We start from the raw sequence: 15,014 nt of genomic DNA, 5'->3' as shown, positions 1-15,014 counted from the left end.
TTTACATCTACAAAGATGATATGGTTCCACAGTGGTGAGCAGACACTCAGTTACAGCCAGGCTCGGCCTCACTTTTTCCTTGTCAATTTAAAGCCAAACTCTGTTTTTCAGTTCTTACTCTAGCAGTGGCTGGTAAGACGTTGGTATACGTAAAAAGAGGAGAACTCTCATTAAAGATAATTACTAGGTATTTGTAAACTTCACACCAATTTTTTTCCCCTATTCGGACTAATAATGCAATGAATATATCCTTACATATAGCTTTTTTTTTTTAAGCTGAATTTTTCCCTAGGAATGAAGTCCTAGGGTCACTCTTACTGGGTCAAAATGTAGAAACCTTTTTATGGCTTCTGCTAAATATGTATATTGTAGATATATCTCCTCACACTGCTTTTTGAAAGATTTGTACCAAGTAAGCATGCCACCAGCAGCATATGACCCTATTCATTTTTCTAGAAGGTCACCAGCACTGGTCATTACCAGCTGGTGTTACGTGGTATCTCATTTGCCAAGTGTTATTTTGCATCCTTGTCTAATATCTGGTGAAAACAGATTTCCACATAAACTGCTCTTCTTGATCAAAACTTTTTTTGGATGTACGCTCCATTATTTTTCCAAATGAATTTTTTGGGTAAATTTTTGGTAATTTCCAGGCCAAGAATTCTATGGTCCCTTTGATCAAGATCGTGTATCTATAAATTAAAATTATAAATCCACAAATTCACTTTAAAGCTAATAGACACACAGAAACGTTCTGTGTCCTCATTCAAAAACAACCACCATTTATTCTGTTGACTTTCTTCCTCCCACCGCCCTCTGCATGTCTGCAGCCACATTTGGCAGTTGTTGGGGGTGACAGTGATTCTCCAAAACACGGGTTTCTCCTCTCATTTCTGGGCTCTTCCCAGGGTCCTTGGAGCCAGGAGCGCCCACGTGGTGGAGCTCTGGGCAGCGGAATATGGGAGAAAGTGTGTGCCGCCTGCAGGTCTGGCCTCTAACACCCCTCCTGAGAGACTCCAGCTCACTTCCCTCGTCTCCCAGCCACATGTAGAGGGTCCAGCAAGGAACCACAGGACCCCTGTAAGATGGAAGAGCCACTGGGTAGAAGCCTGGTTCCCTCATCACCATGGAGAAGGCCGGCCTGCCAAAACTCTGTTGGATCATGATATGTGGGAAATAAAATTTAAACTGTGTCCAACCCACTGAGATTTGGGGATTGTTTGTTATAGCAGGTAACTTAGTCTAATGCAATACTGAAAATTCCTAGCTTCCAAACCAAAGACTCGATTTCATTAAAGACTTGCATTAGTTCAGGATTCTCCCTAGAAATCAACCCTATAGGACAGAGAGAGAGAGAATTTAAAAATTGGCTCACACAGCTGTGGGGACTGGCAAGTTGGAAATCTGTCGGGCAGGCCAGCAAGTTGGAAACTCAGCTTAAGCTGCAGTCTTGAGTGTGAAATCCCCAAAGCAAGCTAGCAGGCAGGAAACTCAAGCAGGTTACTGTGCTGGGGTCTTGAGGCAGAATTTATCCTTCAGAGGGAAACCTCAATCTTTGCTCTGAGGCCTTCAACTGATTGAATGAGGCCCACCCAATAAATAGAGGGTAATCTGTTTTATGCAAAGTCTACTGATTATAAATGGTGATCACATCTAAAAAATACTTTCACAGTAACTACTCCACCAGCATTGGACTAAATAACCAGGCACTGTATCCTAGCCAAGTTGGCACATAAAATTAGCATCATAGGAACCAAAGCAATAACATTAAAAAAAAAGAAGAAATTAGAGGTATGGTGGTGCAATAAAAAACAAGATGAGCTTGGATACAGGCAGAACTATTTAAGTGACAAGTTCTTATCATTGCCATGTCCTCAGTTTTCTCATCTATAAAATACAGATCATATAACAGGTCACATAAGTTTGTAGTGAAAACAGAAGGAGACCGTGTGTATAAGGCTGAGCCCACAACGCTTGTCGTGTGAGAGCCATGTTCTCTCGCCCTTCCATCCCAATGGGAGTGGTGTCCTCTCCCCCAGGGGCAGCCTTACAAGGAGGGCTCGGCCTCTCAGCCCATTCCTCAGAGCTGATTCACTGGATTTTCCAACCAGTTAGCACACTGAGTCCGTTGAGGCTATAAAAGCTACTTCATTAAAACATGGGGGATCACAACAATTCCAGAACAGGAAATCTATTTATAGGTAGGTAAATTACAGGGACAGTAAAATTCATAAGATCGTCCACTTGACCAGCGTACCAAAAATGTATGGAATTCATTTCAGAAGTCTACCCTGTTTTAGCCACTTTCCACCTGAATTCGATCCCTAAGTTTGCCAAGACTAAGTACCACAGGATGGGTGGTTTAAACAACAGAAATTTATTTTCTCATAATTCTGGAGGCTAGAAATCTGAGAGCAAGATGTTGACAGGGTTGGTTTCTTCTGAGGCCCTTCCCCTTGGCTTGTAGATGAACCGGCTTCTCCTGGGTCTTCACACAGTTTTCCTTCTGGGTGTGCCTGTGTCCTGAGCTCTTCTTCTAAGGACACCAGTCATGGTCTTTTCATTTTAATTGAATTACCTCTTTAAAGACACTGTCTCCAAATACCATCACATTCTGAGGTACTAGGGGTTAGGACTTCGACATGTGAATTTGGGGGGTGGGCATAATTCAGCCCATAAGTCCACCTAACTTGCCCACTACCTACATCCCAACCACCCTCACATGGTCATACACACAAGCCAGTCAGGCTCTGTTCTTACCTCCTGGTGCTTACAGGGACCTGACTCTGCCTGACCTGTTACCTATTCAGACCATAAGAAGTCATGAAAGATTTGAAGGGACACACACACACACACACACCCCTTTGTGATCAGTGTTCCACACGGCAAAATCAGAGTGCAAACTTTGACCAAGGAACTAAGCCACCCAGGAACTGAGTTGGCTAAAGGGGAGTGGGTGTCAAGGTGCTATTGAGAGAGGTTTGGGGTTTGGGGTTTTTTTTTTTTTTTTTTTTTTTGCTTGCTTTTTCCATTTATTTATCACAGGATTTGCTAAATAAAATCACGGGATTTTCATAAATGGAAAGGAATATTTTGCAAAATAACCAGAACAGGTCAGGGTATTTCTCTTAGCCTATTTACCTAGGGACACCAACTATATTGCATTTTACTAGAAATAACCAATACTTAAATTAAATGGTCTGGAGCACATGAATTATATCAATAATGAACAAGTATTTTAGATGAAAGAACCATAAGCATTTAATTATCACAAAAAGGCAAACGAAAAAGCATCTCAAGACTATGCAAACAAAGAGGCAGACACCACTTGGCATTTTGAACAGGTTTCTAAATCAAAAAGGGCAGTAAATCATGTTACTTATCATTTAAAAATAACTAGGTTTTAAGAAATGAAATTAGACAAGTGATTAATGCGTCAACTTCAGCCAGAGTTCCTTTGATAGTTGGAAGAAAATAAAAGCCAGCCAAGAAATAAACATTTCAAATTCAGGTGCTTTGCAATCTGTGCTCCAAATGTTTCCCCTGAGCTCGTGAAGAGGTGGCTTGCTCTGCACACACAGCAGCCAGATTGCCGGCACTGGTAAATTATCTTCAGAATAAGAGCATCGGCACAAAAGAGGAGAAGCCACAGCCACAAGGGTCAAAAGTCCACTTGAGAGAAATGGTCTTGATAGGCAAAAGACAGGCCTGGGGGGAATGGCACTGGCTAAGGGGAAGGCTTGTCAAGGTGCTGTTGAGAGAGGTTTGTTTTGGCTTTTTTTTTCTTGCTATTTCCATCTATATTGGGGATCCAAAGATGGGGTAGATTCTTCCATGTTGAAATTGAAAGATGCTTATGATAGAGTATGAAAAACATGTAGGGGACAGGACAACGTGTGCAACGAGCAGAGAGAGAGAGGAGCACATGGTAGGTTACAGCACACACTCTAGGAGTCCCGCTGCTTAAGTCCAAATTCCTTACTAGCTGTGAGGCCTGGGGCACTTTAACTCTCAAGGCCTCAGTTTTTCCATCTGCAAAATGGAAATGATATAAATAGGGCCCACCCCATTGGGCTACTATGAGGATTAGCATATGTAAGTCACAAAGATTCTATAGAATTATATAGTCAGTGCTGTAGATGTGTAAACTCATCTAATTATAGTATGATTATTTTTTATTTCATAAAACAAGGCAAAAAAAAGAGCTTTTTAATAATAATGTGTATAATACAGGGCCAGGGCTAGGGTGAGATGAATGAGGCAAGAGAATAACAGAATTCACTTCAGGTGCAAAGTTTAAGGGGTGCCAAAAAGTTCATCAATCAAGATAAGCAATACTTCAACGTAATGTTTCAAAAATCAAAGTAATGCAAAAAAAAAAGAAAAGCCATGATGAACAACATATCACAATTTTAAACAAAGGAAAGATCAGTGTTGTTGACTTTTCCTTTTGCCTCAGGCTTCAGTATGGGGTGTATTCATTTATACCACAGCATCTGGAAGGTTACTCACCAAATTTTTATTTCTGGAGTGAGAAATGACATCAAATTTCATTTTCTGTCTTACATGTCTGTATAGTTTAAATTTTTTTTTTACCTTGAGAATATATATAATAAAATAAATGAATGTTTTAAAAGTTTCATTTCTTCCTGAAATCTTGAATGAAAAACATGGGATGACACTAAAGTAGATGTAGGCAAAGGACTGATAAGAAGAAAATGAGGCCACAGAGAATCCACTGGCAAACCATCCCCCTGCACTGCAGGGCTCATTCTTTAAATCTACAAAAAGGAACAAGAATTTGGGGATACAAGAAATAGGTAAGATTCACTTAAGTTTGCCGGCTTCATTTCCCCCTTTTGTCAAAGGAAGGGGTTAGAGGAAGGCCCTCCAGCAGTACCGCTCAAGGCTCTAACCAGCATCTCCCTTGAATTGAACGAGGATTCCCCCTGGTCCTATTTCTAAGGAAAGCCCAGGCCTCCGTCCGACTGTCCTGCTCCGTTTCTCCACGTCCCAAGGCCCGGTAGCCCGGGGTCCCTGCCGAGAATCTGCTTGTGAACTGTCAGGAGAGGCTGTGATAAACATGTGCTTCTGAATTCAAAGGCCTGGTGATGCATCTGGTTCCACCTCCACAGTCCAATCGCTAGAAATTGTCCCTTAACCTCTTTGACTCTGTTTCCTTATCTGTAAATGAGAAATAATCACACTCACTTCATCGGGTGGCTATAAAGGTGAATATAAAAGAATAGAAGTCAAGCATTTGGCACATGGTCAGCCCTCAGTAAATGTCATTTCCTCCCCTTTTCCTCTCCTCATGGGGCAAAACTGTGAAACTATTCCAATTTAAAAGTCTCTTTGCTCTTCGAGCGAAGTAGAAGCATGTCAATGCCCGGGAGCAAATGATGGAAAAATGATGGATCGATATTTCTCTTTGGATAAAGGTGTGTAGATTTTCTTTGGTGGTGGATTTCCCTCCTAATCACATGTCCTTTGAATATGCTAAAATTCTTTGACATTGAATGAACACGCTTAGGATCTGAGGTGACCCAGGAACCTGATGGTAACAGAAGGTGGGCGGTGATGAATAATTTGCTATGTTTAAATCCCTAAAGCAGATCAATAGAATGCAGGCAGTCAGAAGCTGATAGTAACCTCTCTATTCTTTTTTTTTTTCTTTTTGGACTATTTCCAGTGAAGAGAAGGCACAACACTTCCCTAAAGTAGGTTAACCTTCAAGAAAATTTTGTAAATCAAAATAATACCAGAAAAGTGGGGATGGGACCATGGATTATGAAACTTTGAGAAGTTTTTGGTTTTTTCCCCAAAGATCGTCAGTATACCACAGCACACTGAAAACAATGAAAGTTAGCCATCAGCCACTAAATCTCTCCACATACATGCAGCTCACTTCCCCTCAATTTGTTGGTTGCTCCATTTTTAGAATTTTTTTTTTAAATTTTAACAATATTTATGAAGATTGTCAACAGAAAAATTTAAGGCAAAAGTTAAAATGATGCATAATCCTACTATGTAGGTAGCTCTGCTGACATTTGAACATAAAATAAAAAGCAATGCTTCTATGTGATGAGAGTATTAAATACAGAATGGTGTGAAAGTAAGATAGGCGTTTACCCCTCAGCCACACTTCAGTTTCTTACCCCAAAAGTCAGTGTAAGAGTTCTTTGGAGAGCTTTACAGACAAATTTTCAATGCATATATCAGCCTTCATGTATCTTAAATTACACATAAAAGATTATACTAATCGCAAGGTTATCCATCTTTCTTTTTCATCTATGTTATGGGACGAATTGTGCTTCCTCCAAAGTCCTGTGTTGAAATCCCAACTCCCAATACCTCAGAACGTGACTGTATTTGGAGATGGGGCCTTTAGAGGAGAAAATAAGGTAAAAAACGAGGCCTTAGGGTGGGCCCTAATCCAGTCTGGCCGAGGCCCTTTTAAGAACAGGAGATTAGGACTCACAAAGAGACCCCGGGCACACATGCATAAAGGAACAACCATCTGAAGAAGCAGCAAGAGGGTGGCCGTCTGCAAACCAAGGAGAGAGGCCTCAGAGGAAACCAACCATGCCAGCACCTTGACCCTGGACTTCCAGCCTCCAGAGCTGTGGGGAAATCTAATTCTGTTCTCTAAGTCACCCCGTCTGTGCGATTCTGTTACGGTGGCCCCAACAAACTAGTACACATATCAGCAAACGTGTGTGCCATTTCCACATCAGTGTTCACAGATCCTCATTTCATCAAATTATCAGTTTCTTTAAACTCTGCCCTGTTGATTGCCATTTATATTAACTTTGGGTTTTTGACTAATTCAAACAATGCTGCAATGAATATTCTTGCACTGACACCTTGGCCTAATTTTGTAAGTAAATTTCCGGGAGTGGAATTGTTGGCTCAAAGGATAAAAGCACACATACTTAATTTCAACAGACATTGTCAAATCACCCTTCAAAAGTTTCCACTTCCACCAAAGGTGTGTAAAAATGTCCTTTTCCCTGCACTCTTGCCAGCACTAGCTATACCTAGTTTTTTCATTTTTAATCAATCCAATGGCTAAAAACTGGGTTTTTGTTCTACTTTCTCCCTGTGGTTAAGTCTAAGCATCTTAGGAAGTTGTCGACAGCATGGACTCGGGGCCAGATCCTGAGTTTGAATTCTGGAGCTGCCTTTTCCTAGCTGTGTGTCCCTGGCCAAGTTGCCTGACTTCTCTGCATCAGGCTCTTCTTCTGTCTACTGAGATAACAGTGGAAAACTACCTTGTCATAGACTTCCTATAAGAACTTCATGAGGGATGAGATGTCAACAGCTTAGAACAATGCTTGGCATATGGGAATCTCCAAATCAATGTTGGCTATTGCTACTGTTATTAAAAATCAATAATACATGTTTACTGACTATTTGTATTACTCTTAGTGTGACTGCCCTGTGTTATGGGCTGAATATTTATGTCCCTCGCCAAGCTTACATGTTGAAGCACTAACCTCCAATGTGGCTAAATTTGAGATAAGGCCTCTAAGGAAGTAAAGTTAAATGAGGTCATAAGAGTGGGTCCCTCATCTGATAAAATTAGTATCCTTGTAAGAAGAGACACCAGAAAGATTGCTCTTTCTCCCCCCATGCTCACACAAAAAAGAGATCACGTAGTACAAAGTGAAGTTGGCTCCCTATGGGTCAAGGGAAGAGGTCTCTGAATGAACCTGACCTTGATGGCACCTTGATCTTGGACTTCCCAGTCTCCTAACTGTGAAAAACAAATTTCTGTTGTTTAAGCCACCAGCCTGTGGTACTTGGTTACAGCAGCCCATGCTGTACACAAATCTAATACATCCCACTTACATCTTTCACTCATATTTCTGTCCAGTTAGTCCTTTTCTTATTGTTTCTGTGAGTTTCTCTCATCCCTGCTACCTTAACTTGATTTATAAGGATGGAGGTGCTGGAACAAGTGATATCAGCTTCAACTAGGGTCTCCCAACCAGGAGAAGATTGAGAATATGAATCGGGCAGCACTGGAGGTAAAATTTCAGGGCTAAACACTCCAGATTCAAGGGAACACGTAGAAATTCTGGTCCTCGACACCAACACAAGTCTGACGTTCCACCGTCTCCTCCAGAGGCTAAGAACAAGTACCGGGGCTCCTTCCCTTGACTTTGATTTCTCTCTCTCTCTCTCTTTTTTTTTTTAATACATCTCCCTCTATTAAAGAATAATACAGAGGGTGTCTGTTACTTCTTACCCTCCTTCATTTCCACATCAAAGTCTTGGTACCAAAATGCACTTTTTCTAATTTAAATCCAAAATTGTAATTTAATGCAGAGCAATTATAAGGAACAGATGCTGGAAGGTTTGCACTTTTTCTGCTTCCCCAAGAAATACACACGTTGGATCCAAATTTTTAGATATGATATCCAAACTAAGTTAGGGGCTGGAAACGAGAGATTGCTAAATTTAAGCCCAAGCGTAGAAGATTTAGAACTGGAAAGTTTGGGGAAATTGGGAAACCAGATACATAAAAACTGCACTGCCTTTGACAGACAACCCCACTTGATCTGCACATCGGACTCACAAAGGTAAGGTGACAGAATGTCGTGGTGGAAGCAGAAACCTCCGGACTGAATCACCGTGGATTTGAAACCCAGGCCTCCCACTTAACTAGCTCTATGATCTTGATCAGGGTAATTTAACCTTGAGGATTCAGTTTCCCCAGCTGTAAAATAAGACATGATGTACCTACTTTACTGAGCTGTAAAGATTCTATAAGTTAATGGCTGGAAAGTGCTCAGCCCCACCATGACAGATGCTAGGGGTTCTGCAAATGACGAAATACTTCTAAGACTTTCTCTTGGTATCCGAATCCTTTTCTTCCTAATTTTTTGTGACCCGTCCAATCCAGTTCCATATTCACCAATCAACTGTTAAGTGATTATTGAGTTCTAAGTTTCCAATACCATCCATAAAAGGAATCAAAGAATAAGACCCTCAGGAAACTTCCAGCCTCATTAAGGAGGCCAGCTGGGTACCTACGAAACAATTCATAAACGACACGAGGCAGGGAAAATCAAGAATGTCAGACCACAAATGCCCCTGGAACGTGAGCCTGGAGGTGTCTGGGTGGAGTGGGAAGGAAAGTGGTTTCAAACCGTCAAGGTGGAAGTTGGTTCCCAGGTCGGCATCGCTAACGAGCTGTGGCCAGGCGCTCCGTTGATTCCAACGCTCCATCCTCACCGACCACAAAGCAGGACTCGCTCCTCGCAAAGAGCGTCAGAGGCACAGAGTGGCGGTGTGGACTCAACCCGTTTAGGTCCCCTCACGTTTTCTTTTCTGTGTGGCCCAGGAGAGGGAGGGTGGAAGTCTCCTTTCCTCTGAAATGCTTCACATGTGCCTTTCCTGTGGCCCCCATGTGCTGGCACTCCTTATCCTCACGCACCGTCTCCCTGCCCAGCGGCGAGTCTCACAGAAGCAGGCAAGATGCTTCCCTTTCTCTGACTCCCCACCAGAGCCCTGGGCTCTCAGTACTGTCACATCCATAACTAAACACCTAAATAAATACATGAATGAACAGGACTCATATGTTCCCACGTCTCTTAGGTCAAAGACTGGGACAGGCAGAAACAGGGTAAACTAGGAAGTAAGGAAAGCCGGCCCCAAACCCAGCTCGTGAGAAGACCAGGACACCACTTACCGGCTGTCTATTCCAGCGAGACCTCCGTCACATCCTAGATTCTTCATTTCTTCCCTCACTCGGGTTCCGGGCCATAAAGTTGCAAAAGTCAAAGAGCATTCAGTTTGAAACGTGGAGTTTTATTTTCAGAGGAAGTGGTAGGAGGCTTGGAGAGTGTTTTCGTTGTCATCGCAGCCAAACAAGCCGCCCCAAAACTTAGTGGTTTCAAATGACAATGTTTCCTCTCTTGTGATTCTGTGGGTAGACTGGCTGCAGCGGGGCAGGTTGGCCTCGGGGACTCCTGCACAGATGCAGCCAGAGCATAGCTGGCGCTGGAGTCATCTGAAGGCTCGACTGGGTTGCCAGGGAAACCTGAAGACGGCTTCTTCATGCAGGTGTCCGCACCTCCCTCCCTTGCACCCTCGCCCCTCCCCAGTCCCCTCTATCCCATGGTGTCTCGTCCTCCAGGGCCTCCGCACACGGCTTGGGTTTCTCCCAACCTGGTGGTCACACAGGAGTCTCACTCTCTCCTTGGCAGCCATCCTCCCGGAGGCTGAAAGTGGAAGCTGCCAGGCCAGGCAAGGGCCATGCCTGGGAGTGCCAGTGTCTCATCCACGTGGTCTATTGGTCCAAGCACAAATAGGACCCCAGGGACAGAGAGCTTGACTCCATCTTCTGATGGGGGTTTGGAAGGTGCACATTTTGGAAGAACAGGCAGGGTGAAGACACTGCTGCAGCCACCTCTGGGCAACGCAATCTGCCACCGCTTGCTGTTGGCGTTGTCACCAAGGCTGCTGTTACCGTTGTTCTCAAGAATCCCGGCTTAGCCAAACTCATGTGAGAATGCAGAAAACACCTCAGGCCCTAAATCCCACCGCCATTGTGTTTGAGGCTACACGGCAGTGAGACAAAGATGTTCCTTGAAACAAAGATTCTCCCGTGGGTCCCCAGCACTCCTAACCGGCCCCCTCCACTAGGCCAGGAAGCTCCTCTGTGTAAACCAGACGAAGGTGCCCTTCCCCCCAGGTAGCTGCACAGCTTGGGAGGGCAGCCTCCTGCGGGGCACACCTGCACATGCCACAGCCCTCCTCCTAGCTCCACATGCAGCAGAAAGGCCCGCTGTGAAAACAGCTGACAACCAGGAACGAATGAGCAAGAAAGAGCCATGCCTTCCTTCCAACACGGTGGCCTACGGAGCAGGGAAATGATGGGGAGCTGGACCAGGAGACAGGATGCCCAGAGTCCCTCACCTCGCAGGCTGCAGCTGTGAGCCACACCCCACAGCGCCCCCTCCAGGTGACAGAGATGACGGTGCACCTGCAGCGGAACAGGATGCAGGTCCATTACAGCCAGGAAACCGGAACTAGCGGCAACCAGCTAACCTAGGAAAATAAAAGGAGGAAGGACTGTGTTATTTATAACCTTAGTGAGGCAATGGGGCCAAAACAATAGTGTCTAAAGGATTACCAAAGAACATAATTTTTCAGATACGTAGTTGTTTTGTTTTGGTTTTTTTTTTTTTTTCTGAAACATGTAATTCACTAGGGTGATTTTAAAACACTGCCCTTTGCAGCTGTAAATTACCATTTGTGGGGGTTTGACTTATCTGTCAGCTTATTAAGTCAGACCTTCTTTTTCCCCTTTCCAAGCTACAGCTATCAGCTTATGATTAAACTTTGGCAGGGTGTTTGCTCTGTCTTCATGGTGGCTCAGTAAACTAACCAGCAGCTGCACATAGAAATTTCTAGAAGTTGCATGTCTTTAAAATTCCTTTTCATATAAACAAAAAAATTAACCATATATATGATTTTATATATATATAAATTCTCCCTGCTCCTGTTATCAAAAACTTGAAGGACTATCCAAATTGCCACCACAGCCTCTATTCAGGCTCTCCCAAAGCCAACACACTCTCCCCACTAAAAATAACTCACGCAGTAAAACGCATTTTCCAGAGAACCAATGTAATCTCAGTTTGCATTTGGTAAAGCAAAACCAGAATCCCCGAAGCCTCGTGGGTTTGGAAATCTATCAGATCACTCCATTCTACCCACCCAGTACTTCTAGGTATGTAAAAATGTAAATATTTTATTTTATAGTTTATAAGGGGTGTTTTATAGAGCAGAGAAATCAGAACACCCTTAACGTGACACCATAAACCCACCAGGCTCTCCTATCACTTGGCTGTATTCCTCTTTCTGCCCCTTATCAGGGATTAAGGGCAGCTCCTACACGCATGAAAGCTTTCGACATTCCTCACAGAGGTTCCTGGAGAAAACTGGGTCATTAGAGTGAGTGTGTGGAATGGAAAAGCAACTTGGAGAGCCCTCCCTCTCCTGAACTTGGAAACTTCACCTTCGGAAGCTCACGTAGAACTGAATGCAGGCATCTCACATGTTGAGTGGAGCCAGCATTGTTGTTACACGCGTGAGAGCACCCGCTGAAATTCACCACGTGCCAAGCTCTCCAGCTGATTCACTCGCACACGACCTACGAGGTGGGCACTCACGGTAACACCTATGACAGCAAACATCCCTGCAGCGCTCCCGCTGGGAGGGGCACCGTTCTAAGTGCTTCTGGTACATCATCTCGTATAATCCTTACAACAACCCGGTGATGTCAACATGCTATAATTACCACCATCTGATGAGGAAGAGTGAGGTGCCGAGAGGTGAAGGAACTTGCTCAAACTCACGGAGCTGGAAAGTGATGGAGTCTGACTCTGAAGTCACTGCTCTTAACTACTATTCTACCCATTTCACAGATGAGAGCAAGGTACAGAGAGGCGATGAGACCTACGTTCATGAACCTAGTAAGGGATCAGATGGGGTTCTACACCTAGTCTGCAGGGCTCCAGAGCCCGCGTCTTGCTGTGGCTGACAGACAAGCACATGGAGCAACCCAGCTTCCTCTTAGTTCGCAAATGACTTGCTGGGTTTTGCTTCCTGGCACAGCTGCTGCTGTTGGCCTCCGCTCTGCCCACCCCAGCAGTATCACGCACAGCATCATGAGAGAACAGCCTTGAGCGTGGGTGCAAGGGAGCGTTGTTCTGCTATATGAGCTCAAGAGCATCCCAGAATATGCTCTTGCCGACACTTAAGGAGCCATTCCCTTGACTTTCAGCTTTGTCTCTTGCAGATGTAAAACATTACGCTGCCTCAGTAATCCGTATCTCAAATGCCTTTACCAGACTTTTCCTCAGAGAGGGAAGAGAAAATAAAGACTTTTGAAGGGGGAGGAGGAGGAAACAGAAAGCAGCCTCAGACCTACTGGGCATCCCAGACAGAGCCCAGGCAGTGTCCGCCTCTGGGATTCAAATACTTCTAAACAGATTTAATGAGCTAGTGCGCTGGGCTGCCAGCAGGACATTTGCTTAGGGAGTGAGAAGCGTTCTGGGAAAGCTCTCAGCCTACCTGGGAAGAGGGTCAGCAGACAAGCTGGGCCCAGTGACAAAGCCCTGGTGGCCACAAAGAAACAGGTTCGGTTCTGAGCAGAACACCAGGGTCAGTCACTCACCTCTCTGTCACCACTTTGTACCTGAGAGAGGTGGTTGTGAGGGGAAACTAGGAAGTGCTCAGCCAGACAACAGGAGGTGAGAGAGTGCTGACTTGCCCCCCACAGAACAGAGCATGATGTAACATAGGGAGAGGCGTGCTCCCCTGGGGGGCAGTTTGGGTCCTTGAAGACCCCAGTTCATCTGTCCCGTGACTGGGCAAAAAAGACAGCCCAGACTGGCAGCTCCGGTGCACTGAGAGGAAGTGGCAAGAGCGATGGGACCCCCTGAGGTGGCAGCCCTGTCCTGTGGAAGCAAGCAGCCAGCCCAGGGAACCGAGGTGGAGGTGAGTGATGAGACAACCAGCCCAGGGAACCAAGGTGGAGGTGAGTGACGAGACAACTAAACTTATCCAGCCTGTTAGGTCCGTGTGCCGTGGTCTGTTGACAAAATTGGGGCACAAAAGCACCACAGGAAATTCTCTCCAAGAGGCCAACTTTTAGTTGAGGACCAGGACCAATGTCAGTCTTCCAATTACTCATTCACTCATTCAACAAATATTTAGTAAGTACCTGTGATATGCCTGGCAGAGACAAAAAGCCACTCCTGCTGCTTAAAACGCTTCATCCAACCTTCACGTGGTTGGCTTCTTTTGGTCTTTGTTCTCCAAGTGGAAGTCACCTCCTCGCAGGGGCCCTCCTGGCCAACCTATTAAGTGGGGCCCATGTTATTCCCTCTCCCATCACACAGCACAGTTTTGTAAGCAGGAACTTCTTTGCATGTTTCCCTGTTCATTCCTTTTCTTGATCGAAAGTTCTACTTCATCCCCAGTGCCAGCCTAGTGCCTGGCACGCAGTAGGGACTCTATAAATATCTGTCGAATAAATGTCATTGACCGAACCCCGTTTTATAGAGGGTCACACAATGATAAATGCTTGAACTCAGAATTCCAGTGCAGACGTGCTGCTGACACATTATGTGCAGATTCCACCTTATGGCACCACCTCAAGGGCCTCACAGTTTTGTTGTGAAAGAGACACATAAACAATAAGGAGAATCACATGGGTCACGCTGTCACAAAGCTCTGTCCAAAGTGCTGTGAAAACCTGGAAGACGGTCTGATTAATTTGTCTAGGGAATGATGAAAAGCTTCCAGAGAGATGACATCTGGACTGGGCAAGGATGCGGTGGCGCGGGGATATAGAGGCACAGTGGGGGCCTGTCCTCGGTGACCGAGGTGTAAATGGCATGGTGGAATTCTCAGTCTTATCCCATTGGTAAGGGTTGCTTATTTTGGGCTGCTGCACAAAGATTTTTCCCGCATTCGTTCAATGAGAGTGAACGGCACTTATCAAAACACACGTGGTCCCTGCCCTCTGAGGGGAAACGGACAAATGGTTGGCCCATAGGGTTCATGGGCAAAGTACTGAGAAGGTACTCAGAGGCCAGATCGTGGAGGACCACACTGAGGAAAATCCAGGTGACCCTGTTTATAGCCTGTCAACCCCCAGACACATGAGCAACACTGTTCAAGATCAAACAGCCTCCAGCCTGTCTGCCCACCGGCCACGGACACTGGGAAGAGCCCAGCAAAGATCATCTAAGAGCCCTCTAGCTCCTTGCCCAAACCAGAGGAGCCTCCCGGACAGCCCGTGGAGCCCTGAGCTAAATAAACCTTAACCACTAAGCTCCGGGGATGGTCTCTTGCTAAGCAAAAGCATCAAGATCGGTGCACGGTGGCACCACGCCAGACGCCACGGGAGGGGCACACACACACAAATAAAGCTCTGCCTTCGCTCACTTTGGTCCCTCCCGTCTCATATTCACTTCTGTCCAACTCCG

At 45.0% G+C, this 15,014-nt stretch overlaps 1 long non-coding RNA gene across 1 annotated transcript in view; it reads right to left on the bottom strand.

Annotated features, from left to right (window-relative positions):
* The window catches only part of LOC116148919 (uncharacterized), a 140,396-nt gene extending 130,409 nt beyond the window's left edge, over positions 1 to 9,987 (bottom strand). The window contains exon 1 of the long non-coding RNA XR_004132509.2: positions 9,701 to 9,987. This is a non-coding gene — a long non-coding RNA (uncharacterized LOC116148919). The remainder of the gene's footprint in view (positions 1 to 9,700) is intronic.
* Positions 9,988 to 15,014: the final 5,027 nt, after the last annotated feature.

The sequence above is a fragment of the Camelus dromedarius genome, chromosome 20 (genome assembly GCF_036321535.1).
Source record: "Camelus dromedarius isolate mCamDro1 chromosome 20, mCamDro1.pat, whole genome shotgun sequence".
Classification (NCBI taxonomy): domain Eukaryota; kingdom Metazoa; phylum Chordata; class Mammalia; order Artiodactyla; family Camelidae; genus Camelus; species Camelus dromedarius.
This window is presented reverse-complemented; position numbering and strand designations above follow the sequence as displayed.